This window comes from Oryctolagus cuniculus, chromosome 16, assembly GCF_964237555.1.
Source record: "Oryctolagus cuniculus chromosome 16, mOryCun1.1, whole genome shotgun sequence".
Classification (NCBI taxonomy): Eukaryota; Metazoa; Chordata; class Mammalia; order Lagomorpha; family Leporidae; genus Oryctolagus; species Oryctolagus cuniculus.
This window is the reverse complement of record NC_091447.1, coordinates 9,549,578-9,560,948: the sequence shown is the minus strand read 5'-3', so window position 1 is coordinate 9,560,948 and position 11,371 is coordinate 9,549,578. Positions and strand designations below refer to the sequence as shown.

The 11,371-nt window shown below is 48.0% G+C and overlaps 1 non-coding gene across 1 annotated transcript in view; it reads left to right on the top strand.

The window, feature by feature from the left end:
- The window catches only part of LOC127490034 (glia maturation factor beta), an 86,328-nt gene that overhangs the window by 37,787 nt on the left and 37,170 nt on the right, over positions 1-11,371 (top strand). The gene's annotated exons all lie outside the window — the stretch shown is intronic.

Genomic DNA, 11,371 nt, shown 5'->3' with positions numbered 1-11,371 from the left:
CTGGTTCATGCCCCAGCTGTTCTTCTTCCAATCCAGCTCTCTGCTGCAAAAGCAGTGGAGAATGGCCCAAGTGTTTGGACTCCTGCACCCACCTGGGAGACACGAAAGAGGCTTCTGTCTCCTGGCTTTAGATCGGCTCAGCTCTGGCTTTGTACCCATTTAAGGAGTGAACCAGTGTATGGGAGACCATTGTCTGTCTTTCCCTCTGTCTGGAACTCAACTTCTCAAATAAATAAAATCCTTCTCCCTCCGAAAAAAACCATACACAAACAGAAAAACCCACAATACCTTCCAGGCTCATGGATGTTGCTGCAGATGACATGGCTATGTTCTTTTTTATGGCTGAGTATTATTCCATTATGCATATGTAACCAGGTGTTCTTTATCAATTCATCTACCAATAGAGTGTCTAGGTTGACTCCATACCTTGGCTTTCATGAACAGTGCTGCAGTAAACGTGGCGTGCAACTATGTTGTCAACATTTGGTTTCCTTTCCTTTGGATGTATACGCACAGACAGATTGCTGGATCATATGGCAGTTCTATTTCTAGTGTTTTGGGGAAACACCATACTGTTTGCCACAAGGGCTGCATTGATGGACATTCCTGTCCAGAGTGTGTGAGAATTCCCCTTTCTCCATGTCCTTGAATTTGTTCATTGTCTTTTTTTCCGGTCAGACCTGGGAGAGAGAATCTTTCATTGAGGTTTTGAGTTCCAATTCCCTGATGATTAATATGATTGAGCATTATTTCATGTAGTTTTTGGCCATTTGTATATCTTCTTCTGACATGTATCTACTGAGATAATTAGCTCATTTTTAATTGCATTTTTGTGGGGGGACCTTTGGGTTGAGTTCCTTAATCTCATCAGGGGAACAACTTGCAAATACTTTCTCTTATTCTTTGAAGAATGTCATTGGTATTGTGAGAGGAATTGCATTGTGTCTGTAGCAGTTGGACATTTAAACATTCTAGTTCTTCAAATGCATGACCATGGGATGACTTTGCACTTTTTAGTCATCTCTTCAATTTCTATCAACTCCTTGTTCTACCACTGGGTTGCCTTCTTGATCTCTTTTCATCTGATTTGTTCCTAGGGTATTGAAATGCTGTTGGTTTTTGTAAGCTGATCCTGTATCCTGCATTTTTATTGAATTCTTTTAACTCTTTGATGAAGTTTTAAATTTTCCTATATATAAGATCATATAGATTGCAAGTAAGGACTATTTGACTTTGTTGTTTCCAAATTGATGCTGTTATTTTTTTTTTTTTTCTCTTGCTAAATTGTACTGGGTAGCACTCCCAGTTGTGTGTTGAGGAGAGTGGTAAAAGGGATCCATTGATTGGACAGGAACATGGTGTTTGATTTCCATGCATTTGGCTGATATCTACAATTCCTCTGGTTGATTACTAATATTTTATTCCATTATGGCCTGCGAAAAGGTGATTTTGATTTTTTAAAATGAGTTGAGGCTTGTTTTGTGGGCGAATGTAGGGTCTCTTCTGGAGAATGTTCCACGTGCTGAGGGGAAGAATGCATATTCTGCAGCGTTCCACAAATGTTAAGTCCATTTGGTGTGTAGTGCTTCTTAAGTCTAGTGCTTCTTTGCTGGTTGTCTGTCTAGATGATCTGTCCATTGACAGGTGGGATGTGGAAGTCCCCAGCTCCTATTGTTGTGGGGTCTCTACCTCCCTTTAGAACCAATATTGTTTGTATTCCATGCTTAGGTGGTGTTGTTTTCAGGTGCATGTATGTATTTCCAGTTGTTAGATGCTCTTTCTGACAGATTCTTTTATCCTGATGTAATGTGTGTCTGAAATGAGTTTCTTCCAGGCAGTATATTGAGTGTTGGTCTTTATCCACTCAGCCGGTCTTTATCCTTTAAGTGGGGAATTTAACCAATTTACATTCAAAGTTGTTATTAACAGATAACAACCTATGTCTACCTTGACACTTTTTTTAGGGACAAGTATTTTCATTTATCTTGAGTATGAGCTAGGTGCTGAGTCCAACAGCAACTCTTCATATCTCCATTTGGACAACTGCTTGATTTGTACAGTGGCTGCACCATTTCACATTCTCAGCATCAATGGGTGAGGTCTGTTTGTCCATATCCTTTACAACTCTGGTTCCTCCCCATTGTTTAAACTCCTGCCACTCAAGTGGGGGAGAGTTGGTGTCACATTGTGGCTTTCATTTGCTTTTGTCTGGGGCCCGAAGATGTTGGGCAACTTTTACTGTGCTTATCTTAGAAGAAATGCATATTCAAATATTTGACGCATGGTGGTTTGGGTTGTTCATTTTCGTATTGTTCAATTGTAAGTGTTCCTTATATTTTGTGGACAGAGGATCTTATCAGATACATGCTTTTAAAATATTTTGTCTGAATCTGTGTGATCTTTTTTTTACTTTGATAATGTGTTTCTTGAATCAGAAGTGTTTGCGATTTGGAGAAATTAGTGTTTATCTTTTTATTATGTATCATAGTTGTGATAATGTATCAAAAATCTGCGGGTCACTCAAAATTGTCAAGATTTTGTAAGTTTTCTTCTAAGTGATTTATATTTTTGACTTTTAACATTTATGCTTAGATGCTTTATTTTGAGTTATGTTTTGGAGTGGATGAGGTGAACATGTAAATGAGAGGCCTGGAAGCTCATTTTCTGCTGGGCCATTAGGTATTTAGAGCATCATTTGCTGTGTTTGTAAGTCTGCCCAGGATGCTCCCTTCTCTGGGCCTTCTCATGTCTCCTGCGCAGATGCGCAAGTCTTCACACCTGATCAGGGGTGAGTAGACAGAAAGGAACTTCTCTTTGTTTACTGATGTAGCCCAGGCCCCCATGTGCACAACAACCTCTAGATCACCACGGAAATACAGAAGACTTTCCAGGTCCAGATGTCGGTCTTCCTGGTTCTGCTATGTGAACTTGAGGCTGGCGCACTGGGGAGAGGGAAATCCTGGGTGACAGAGCTCTTGCTGGTGCACACATGTCTGTTAGACCCATTTCAGTCCACCTGTAGGCAGGGCAGCTGGTCCCCAGAGGTCAACAGTGTCCCTCAGTTCATCGGTATCACTGCGTTCTACCTGTGGGCTCTCAGGGACTGCGAGGTTCTTCATCTGTAAGCCAGAACCACACGGCAGTGGAAGATTATGAAAGCCTGGGGTGCACTTCCCTATGGAAACACAGCCTGTTCCAGTGGAACATGGTCACTCTCCTTGGGACATCCTCTGTGTCTCCATCTTCTCAGCCAAGACCACCCATGTCTCCTGCACACCAGGCAGTCTGGGTTACATGGGGTCCTGGACAAGGCCCCACAGTCTCCTGTGCAGTAGGCAAATCCTTGCTCTACTTTAGTTACCAGTGACCCATTGTTGAGCACAGGGCCAGAGCCTGTGACTGCTTCTGTGTGTTTATGATGCTGGACCTGATCTTGTGCCCTCAGTTAAGAATCTCTCACCCACTCCCTGTGCACACTTCAAACTGAAGCTGTGAGCTCCCATTGTGTGCAGGGAGGTGCAGAACATCGCATTCCCTGATGTGGTGATGGCTGTGGCAGGGCTGCCTTCCCATTGCACAGATGAGGACACTGAGGCTGCGGGGACAGCACCCCCGGCAGGTCCGTTCTGTGACCTCAGAGTCTGCATCCCTGAGCATGAGGAGGCACTGCCCCAGCCATGCAGCGTCGCCCTGTTATTTGCTTACCTTGGCCTTCCCAGCGTGTGGTGCTGTTTGTCCAAACGGGGAACGTTGGCTCTGCCCCTGGGGAGGTGCCCGTGTCCTCTGCAGAGGATGCAGGTCCCGGGCATTGGAGCCATGGTGCAGGGAGAGTGGGGTGGGGAGGGCACGGCCTGGGGAGCTGGCACGGTGCAAATTGTACATTCCACAGTGGGTAATAACTTACATTTTATTGAGGTTCAGGGACAATAAGGTGGAGAAAAGGAAGAGAGTGGGGAGGAATAAAGAGAAATACAGGACGACGGGGGCGGGGAAGGCCAGGTGTGGCACTGGGGCTGCAGCAGAAGGGACTTGCGGAGCTGGGGCTGAGGCCGGGGCCAGTGCTGCATCTGGTGCCCCTGCAGCGTCCTCAGCTTCAGCTGCTGCGTACAGTCCTGGCTCCAGACCCTCCATCCCCAGAGCCTCTTCTCTCAGGGCCTCCCCTGAGCCCTGCTCGGCCCCCGGGGACACAGCTGTCCCCCGCGCATCCTTGTGGTGGCGCTGATTGATGGAGGACCAGCACTGCTCCAGCGGGGGTGTTGTTGTGAGATCAGGGCTCTGTGCCGCCCCAGCCGTGAGGTCAGGTGCCAGGCCCGGCCCTGACCCTGGGTCACGACTGACACAGGCGAAGTCAACGGGCCCTACTTCCTCCGCTGTGAGATGGGCATTTGCGGAGCCCCTGGGCTCTATCTGGGCTCTGACCAACAGTGTGTGACTGAGGGGGACGTCCAGTGGTTTCTGTGTGCCGGGGAATGCCCGGTACGGGGGCTTCAGAGCTGTGGGCTCATTTGACCACTCCCCCACCACACACAGGTCATCAGTGAAAGGGGCCTGACACACGTCCTGCCTGCTGGCGATCCGCAGCCTTCTGTGCATTGCCAGGCGCGAGGCTGACCTGTCCTGGCCCTGGGAGACAAGAGCAGAGAATGGCAGGTAAGAGGCAGTCCCTGGATCCCTCCGCAGCCAGGAGCTCTGGGCCTCAGGCTGCCTCCACCTAGGACTTCCAGCCTCCCTCCTCTGAGGGGGAAGTGGCCCCTTGCCCCCCACACCCACACCCACACCCAGCCCCAGGGGCCTATGGGCTTCGGGTGGGTTCCCAGTGGTGTCCTGGCCCGCAGAGACCTGTCCTGCTTCCAGACTCACCATGGCCGTTTTCTGTTGGAAGCACCAGGAGCGTCGGGGGTGAGGGCTGGCCCAGCGTCCCCACCACTGGGCGAGGCATCCACAGCAGGGTTTCTTGGGGGCTGGGCTTGGGCATCGCGGGATACAACTCAGGAACATCTTCCTGCGAGACTCTATCCAGGTGAGCTGGTTCAGACTCAACTCTGGAATGTTGGGGTTGTTGCCGGGCCCCCCAGGTCTCCAGGTGAGGTCACTTCCTGTGGCTCCTCAACTGAGCCCCCTCCTCTCACACAAGATGGCTGCCGAGTCCCAGCGGGCGCTGCCTGCTGCACTTCTAAGCCATGCCCTGTGCACACTGTCCCCCGTCGCACCAACAGGGGGAAGCCTCCGCCTGCCACAGCAGGTGTGGGTCCAGCCTTTGTCACAGCTGGGCTAGACCTGTTCCCCCCTGCTTGAGGGCTTCTCACCCTGCATGGTCATTGTCCCTGTCAAGACGCCCCAGCCTCCCGTGTGGTCCCTGGGGATCGTGTGCCAGTGAAGCTGGTGCCCTCAGCTGCCCAGCTGTGGACCCTGAGGAGCAAGAGCTCCCATCACACCCTGAGACCGACCGGGAGCCGCTCCCTGTGCATTGGGAGCCCTGTCCCAGCCCCTGAAGTGTGGCTCCTCCCAGCCACAGGCACCTGGAGGGTGGTTCCTCTCTCTCAAAGCCCAAAACGAGGCTGCGACCACCCAGACTCAGTTGCCCCGTGTGCACCTGGGGCTGTCTGCTCTAGGGAGCTGATGGTCAGTGGAGAACCGAGTGCTCCTAGCTCTGGCCTGCACCCCGGAGGAGTCGTGGGGTGGTCCTTTGGGTCCTGCAGGATCTGGGGCTTTAGCAGTGCACAGTGGTTCTTGAAGCTCATTCAGACTCCCAGGGGAGTTGGTTGGGCTCAGGGCCAGCTCTCTGAGGACCAGGGTGATGACTACCGTGGCCCTGCACTTGCTGATTGTTCCCCAGGGCTGGTAGGGATCGTGCCAGGCATCTCTGGGGTCTGGGCCTGCCATGAGCCTGAGGGAGGTCAGTGTGAGGAGCCAGACGGGATAGGTTTCATGTGTGAGAGAGTGTTTCCATCCAGCATCCTGAGGAGACCCTAGACACCAGGGCTGTTGCGTGTTGGGTTTGGACAGGGGCGTGGGGAGAGATCAGGAGTGGTGTTGGGCGTGGTTCAGTGATGAATGTCTGGGGAGTAGATGGCCGTGGTGGGGACACATAGTGTGCGTGTCCTTCCTGTTAGCTAATGGCTAGTTCCCTGTTGTGGGAATGTCCTTCCCTGAAAGATGAGGGACAGGCTCATGTGCCGGGGTTGGTGCTGACGGTGGCAGCACTGGCGATGTCGAGCAGTTTAGATGGCAGTGGCCCGTGGCCCTTCCCTGTGGGGAGCTCTCCTGTCCCCCAACCAGAGCCTGAAAAGATGCTATTTGGGTGTACTCTCGATAGTAAAGACCTCCTGTGAAAAGTTTCTGGGAGGAGTTAAGCTGCTGCTGTGCTTTGAATACTCTTTTCCTTCTTTCTCTGAGAAGTAGAGTGAGACACAGAGAGGGAGAGACAGAGAGGTCTTCCATGTGCTGGTTCAATCCGCTACTGGCCACAGTGTCCTCAAATGGGCTAATTGGAGGCCAGGAGCTAAGAGCATCTACAGGTCTCCGGCGGCATGGGTGCAGGGGTCCAAGGACTTGGGCCATCTTCATTGTTTCGCAGGCCATCACCAGGGAGCTGGATGGAAGTGGAGCAGCCAGCACACAAGCCAGTGCTCATATGGGATGCTGGCGCCGCAGGTGGAGGCTTAACCTACTACTCTACACTGCCGATCCAGGAGTGCAGCCACTTTCATCTAAGCTTGGGCTCAGGGTTTTTTGTTGTTGTTGTTAAGATTGATTTATTTACTTCACTGGCAGAGTGACAGGAGAGAAAGAGGCAAGAGAGACAGAGAGAGAGAGGGAGAGAGAGAGGGAGAAAGAGAGACAGAGAGGTCTTGAAACCAGTGGTTCACTCCCCAAAGGGCCACAACAGCCGGTGCTGAGCTGATCCAAAGCCAGGAGCCAGGAGCTTCTTCTGGGTCTACCACGTGGATAAGGGGGCCAAGTCCATGGCCCATGTTCCACTGCCTTCTCGTGTCTTAGCAGAGAGCTGCATTGGGAGTGGAGCAGCTGGGACTCCAACCGGTGCCCATATGGTATCTCGATGTCATAGGCAGATGTTCAACCTACTATGCCACAGCGCCGCCCCAGGATGTCGTCTTGTCCCTTCCCTTCCCTTCCCTTCCCTTCCCTTCCCTTCCCTTCCCTTCCCTTCCCTTCCCTTCCCTTCCCTTCCCTTCCCTTCCCTTCCCTTCCCTTCCCTTCCCTTCCCTTCCCTTCCCCTCCCTTCCCCTCCCCTCCGCTCTCCTCCCCTCCCCTCCCCTCCCCTCCCCTCTCTTTTCTCTTCTCTTCTCTTCTCTTCTCTTCTCTTCTCTTCTCTTCTCTTCTCTTCTCTTCTCTTCTCTTCTCTTCTCTTCTCTTCTCTTCTCTTTTCTTCTTTTCAGTTGTGGACTTGAAAGGCAGAGTTGGAGGAAGGGACAGGGAGAGAGATCCAGAAGGATGACTCTGATGAGCTGATTTAATCTCCCACAAGCCCATGCTGGCTGAGGCTGAGTCAGGCTGAAGCCAGGAGCCTGGAACACCTTCTGGGCCTGGCACACAGGTGGCAGGGCCGGGGGCACTTGGGTCAACTTGTGCTGCTCTGCCAGGTGTGTGAGCAGGGAGCTGGAATGAAAGCAGGGCTCCAGGAGCAGAACCGGGGTTCTGATGTGGGATGCCAGCCCTGCAGGTGGGGCTTTAGCCTGTGGGCCACAGCGCCAGCCCCATGGGCCTAGGTGGCAGAAAACCTTCCAGGGGTTCCTGTGAAAGGATGTTCTGCCTCTCAGGACCCCTGAATCAGAGAAGGGGGAATCCACGTTGTAACAGGTGCCCGAGTCTACCTTCCCGACCTCCATCAGAGCTCAGGATCCCTGTTGGAGGTGGCTTTTTCATGCTGTAGGTGGAATTGAGCTGTCCTGAGGGCACGTGCAGGTAGGGAGGTGACACTCAGAAGGAGAGGATGTGCAGGACTCGGGCGATGGGGAAAAGCAGGCAGAAACAAGGAATGATGGGAACGAGCCAGGCTGGTACTGGAGAAGCCTGTCCTGTGTCATGGTTGGCATGTGACACTGGGAAGGTCTTGCGGGCATTTAGAAGTGCGGGGCGGGTGAATACAGCAGAACATGAACCCTGAGAGTGCAGATGACCCGGAGGGGAGGGGCCTGAGCGGGTCTCCTAGTCGGCATGTGGGGCAGTAGCTGGGCACAGGGCAAGAATGCTCAGGATGAGAGATGACTCTGAACTTTCGGAAAGCACTTTTGCATGCTGACCCAGGAGCACATGAATGTATTTGGAGTATATTTGTGATTAGTTTTGTGCCATAAGAAAAGAATACTTATAAAATTTTGGCTGTAGTGAGTAAAGTTAGTAACATATCAGTAGAAAACACATCTTATATCCTGAATGTCAGAAGATATTTTAAACTGGATGCATGAGTAGTTAACTAACCAGTCTTGTTAGATGATGGTCTCCTTGGCATAAAGCAAGGATGCTAATGTATAGCACACTTTATTTTTTATTTTTATTTTTATTTTTGACAGGCAGAGTGGACAGTAAGAGAGAGAGACAGAGGGAAATGTCTTCCTTTTCCATTGGTTCACCCCCCACTGGCTGCTGTGGCCGGTGCACCGCGCTGATCGGAAACCAGGAGCCAGGTGCTTCCTCCTGGTCTCCCATGTGGGTGCAGGGCCCAAGGACTTGGGCCATCCTCCACTGCACTCCTGGGCCATAGCAGAGAGCTGGACTGGAAGAGGAGCAACCGGGACAGAATCTGGCACCCTGACTGGGACTAGAACCCGGGGTGCTGGTGCCAGTTTAAAAACAAACCTATAAGTAATTGTTTAATGCTAACTTAATACAAGATCTGGAGAGCTAGAGACCAACCATATTTGGTGAGTGAATTCTTATATTAAGACTATCTTAGTCATTTCAGAACTAGCCAAGGCATTCTTATGTTGTCATATTTCCCACTTACATATTCTTTGCATTTCATTTTTGAGGTTTCTGCATAAACTTTAATAAAATGGTAACGATAGTAGAGAATTTGCCGATACTGAATAGAACATCTTCTCTTCTGGACAGGCTGGCTTCCCTAATCTGGGATTCAGGAAGCAATCCAAGTCAGTTGGAGATGAGGAAGTGCTAGAGTAGGTATTTGGTTAATGAATGGAAAGGGTTCTTCATTCCAATTTTGAGAGAGAAAAATCTTCACCCAGGAAGTTGAAGAATTCTTGAAAGAGGTATTTTGATGTTGGAGAATAACTTGTTTATCATTCTGCAGAAATGCAGATGTAAGCAATTGAGCTGAGAGTATTTGTTTTTGAAGGAAGGAAATGAGATTTGTTTCATTTGGTTCACATCAATAAGACAAACTAATGCTGCAAGAATATATTTTTAAAATGAGGTTCCTTCATTGGTCTTGTGTTAAGGTTTTTAATTTGGTTTTTCCAATTTGGAAGCCCTCCTTGATGTCAGATGACACTGACCACCACACACACAACTCTTGGTTTCTGTTGTCCAACAGGAGCAGAGAGCTGTGTGAAATCCCCTCGCATTTTTTTTTTTTTTTGCCTTGTTTGACTTCTCATCAATGACATGTATTCTGCAACATGTCACATTGAGGTTAGAGAATCGGTATAGCTTTATATTCCATCTGTCCTATGGCAAGAGTTTATAAATCCTGTGCTCTAAAATATCCTCATCTATGGAAACTTTCTTCTATCTAAGTATATTTTTATATTATCCTTTTCACGTTAATTTGCTATTTATTATTTTTTTCCCTTGAATCAGGAGTAACTTCAGATTTCTTTTTTTTTTTTTTCTGGAAGGAATGTTTTTTTTAACTTTTAATTAGTAAATATAACTTTCCAAAGTACAATTTATGGATTACAATGCCCCCCTCCCATAACTTCCCTCCCATCCACACCCCTCCCATCTCCCGCTCCCTCTCCCATTCCATTCACATCAAGATTCATTTTCAATTATCTTTATATACAGAAAATCAATTTAGTATATATTAAGTAAAGATTTCATCAGTTTGTACCCACACAGAACATAAAGTGTAAAATTCCTTCCACATTGGACAACACATTAAGGACAGAGAGGAACTTCAGATTTCATAATTCCAGTTTTTACATTCCATATTTTCTGGCACAACCATTGCCATTCAGCCCTAAATCCTAATCGTTCCTTTTGCGCAGCAGCTTTTTCCCTGGGCACCTCCTTCATGGTCTTTGAAGTCAGTGTTAGTATTGAGATTGTTGGTCTTGAAGTTCTGTGTAGCATCTAATGTCAAAATAGAGCCAATCAGTAATCCCAGTATGCATTTAGTGTGGTTTTTGTGGCAACATAAATGACATATGAAGAAAACTGTTCTCAGGTCACTATGCTGAAATCCCAAAATGTCTGAGTTTTGAATAGTAATCACTTTGCTCTGGTACTGAAGCAATTATGTTAGGAAAAAAGTTGGTTGACTGACTTTTGATTGCTTATCTTCTAAAGTAAAGGTTTGAATTCTCTTTCTGAAAAGATGGCTAGATGCCTAGTGCAGTTATACATACTGCACTAGGTGTTCCTAAAATTTGTATGGTCATCATCCAATAGGAGGGTGTTCCTAAAATTTGTATTGCCATCATCAAATAATCTGTGTGGCAAAAACATCAGCACTTTCACCTCGCTTTAGCTCCTATTTTTAGGAGTCAGTTGTAGCCATAAACTGTACCATGGTCTGACACTTTGAAAAGTTCATGGTTAGAGGAGTTTATTGCCAAATTAAATTTGGCTGTTTTCCCCCCCACCCATTATAGATATTAAGGAAGGTGTACTTTAAAAATGGTTGGACTGCTTTTTAACTCCAAGTAATGTCATTAATCCGTATGTGGACTAGTGATGAATAATATTTTCATCAGCATTTAAATGCTGATATTTGGGAGTAGAGGGTAACTTGTATTCTACCAAGTGAAGCATTCTTAGAGTGGTTGCTTTCCCTGTTTGTTCAATAGACTGATTATACTGGAATCCACAGAGTTTGAGCCTTTACAGTTGATGTGAAAAAGTGTTTCAAACACTTCAGGTCAAATATTATTTTGTATTTGTGGAAATATGTAAATAATCTTCTAAGCCACTTTAAAACCCATGGTTCCAAGTTGGAAATTGGTGAGAAATTTGTTTTCCTCTTACACCATTTGACATTTCAAATCAGTGATCGTGTTCCTGCCATGTTTCAAACAACTCCATTAAGCTTGTGATATAAACTGTGTTTTCCCACTCTTTGGAATAAGATTCATACACATGCGCTTACTTGAGTATTGTTTAAGGTCACTGACATGGCAGGCCAGTTCCTCTCGATATATATGGTCCAATATCATCTCATCCAGGA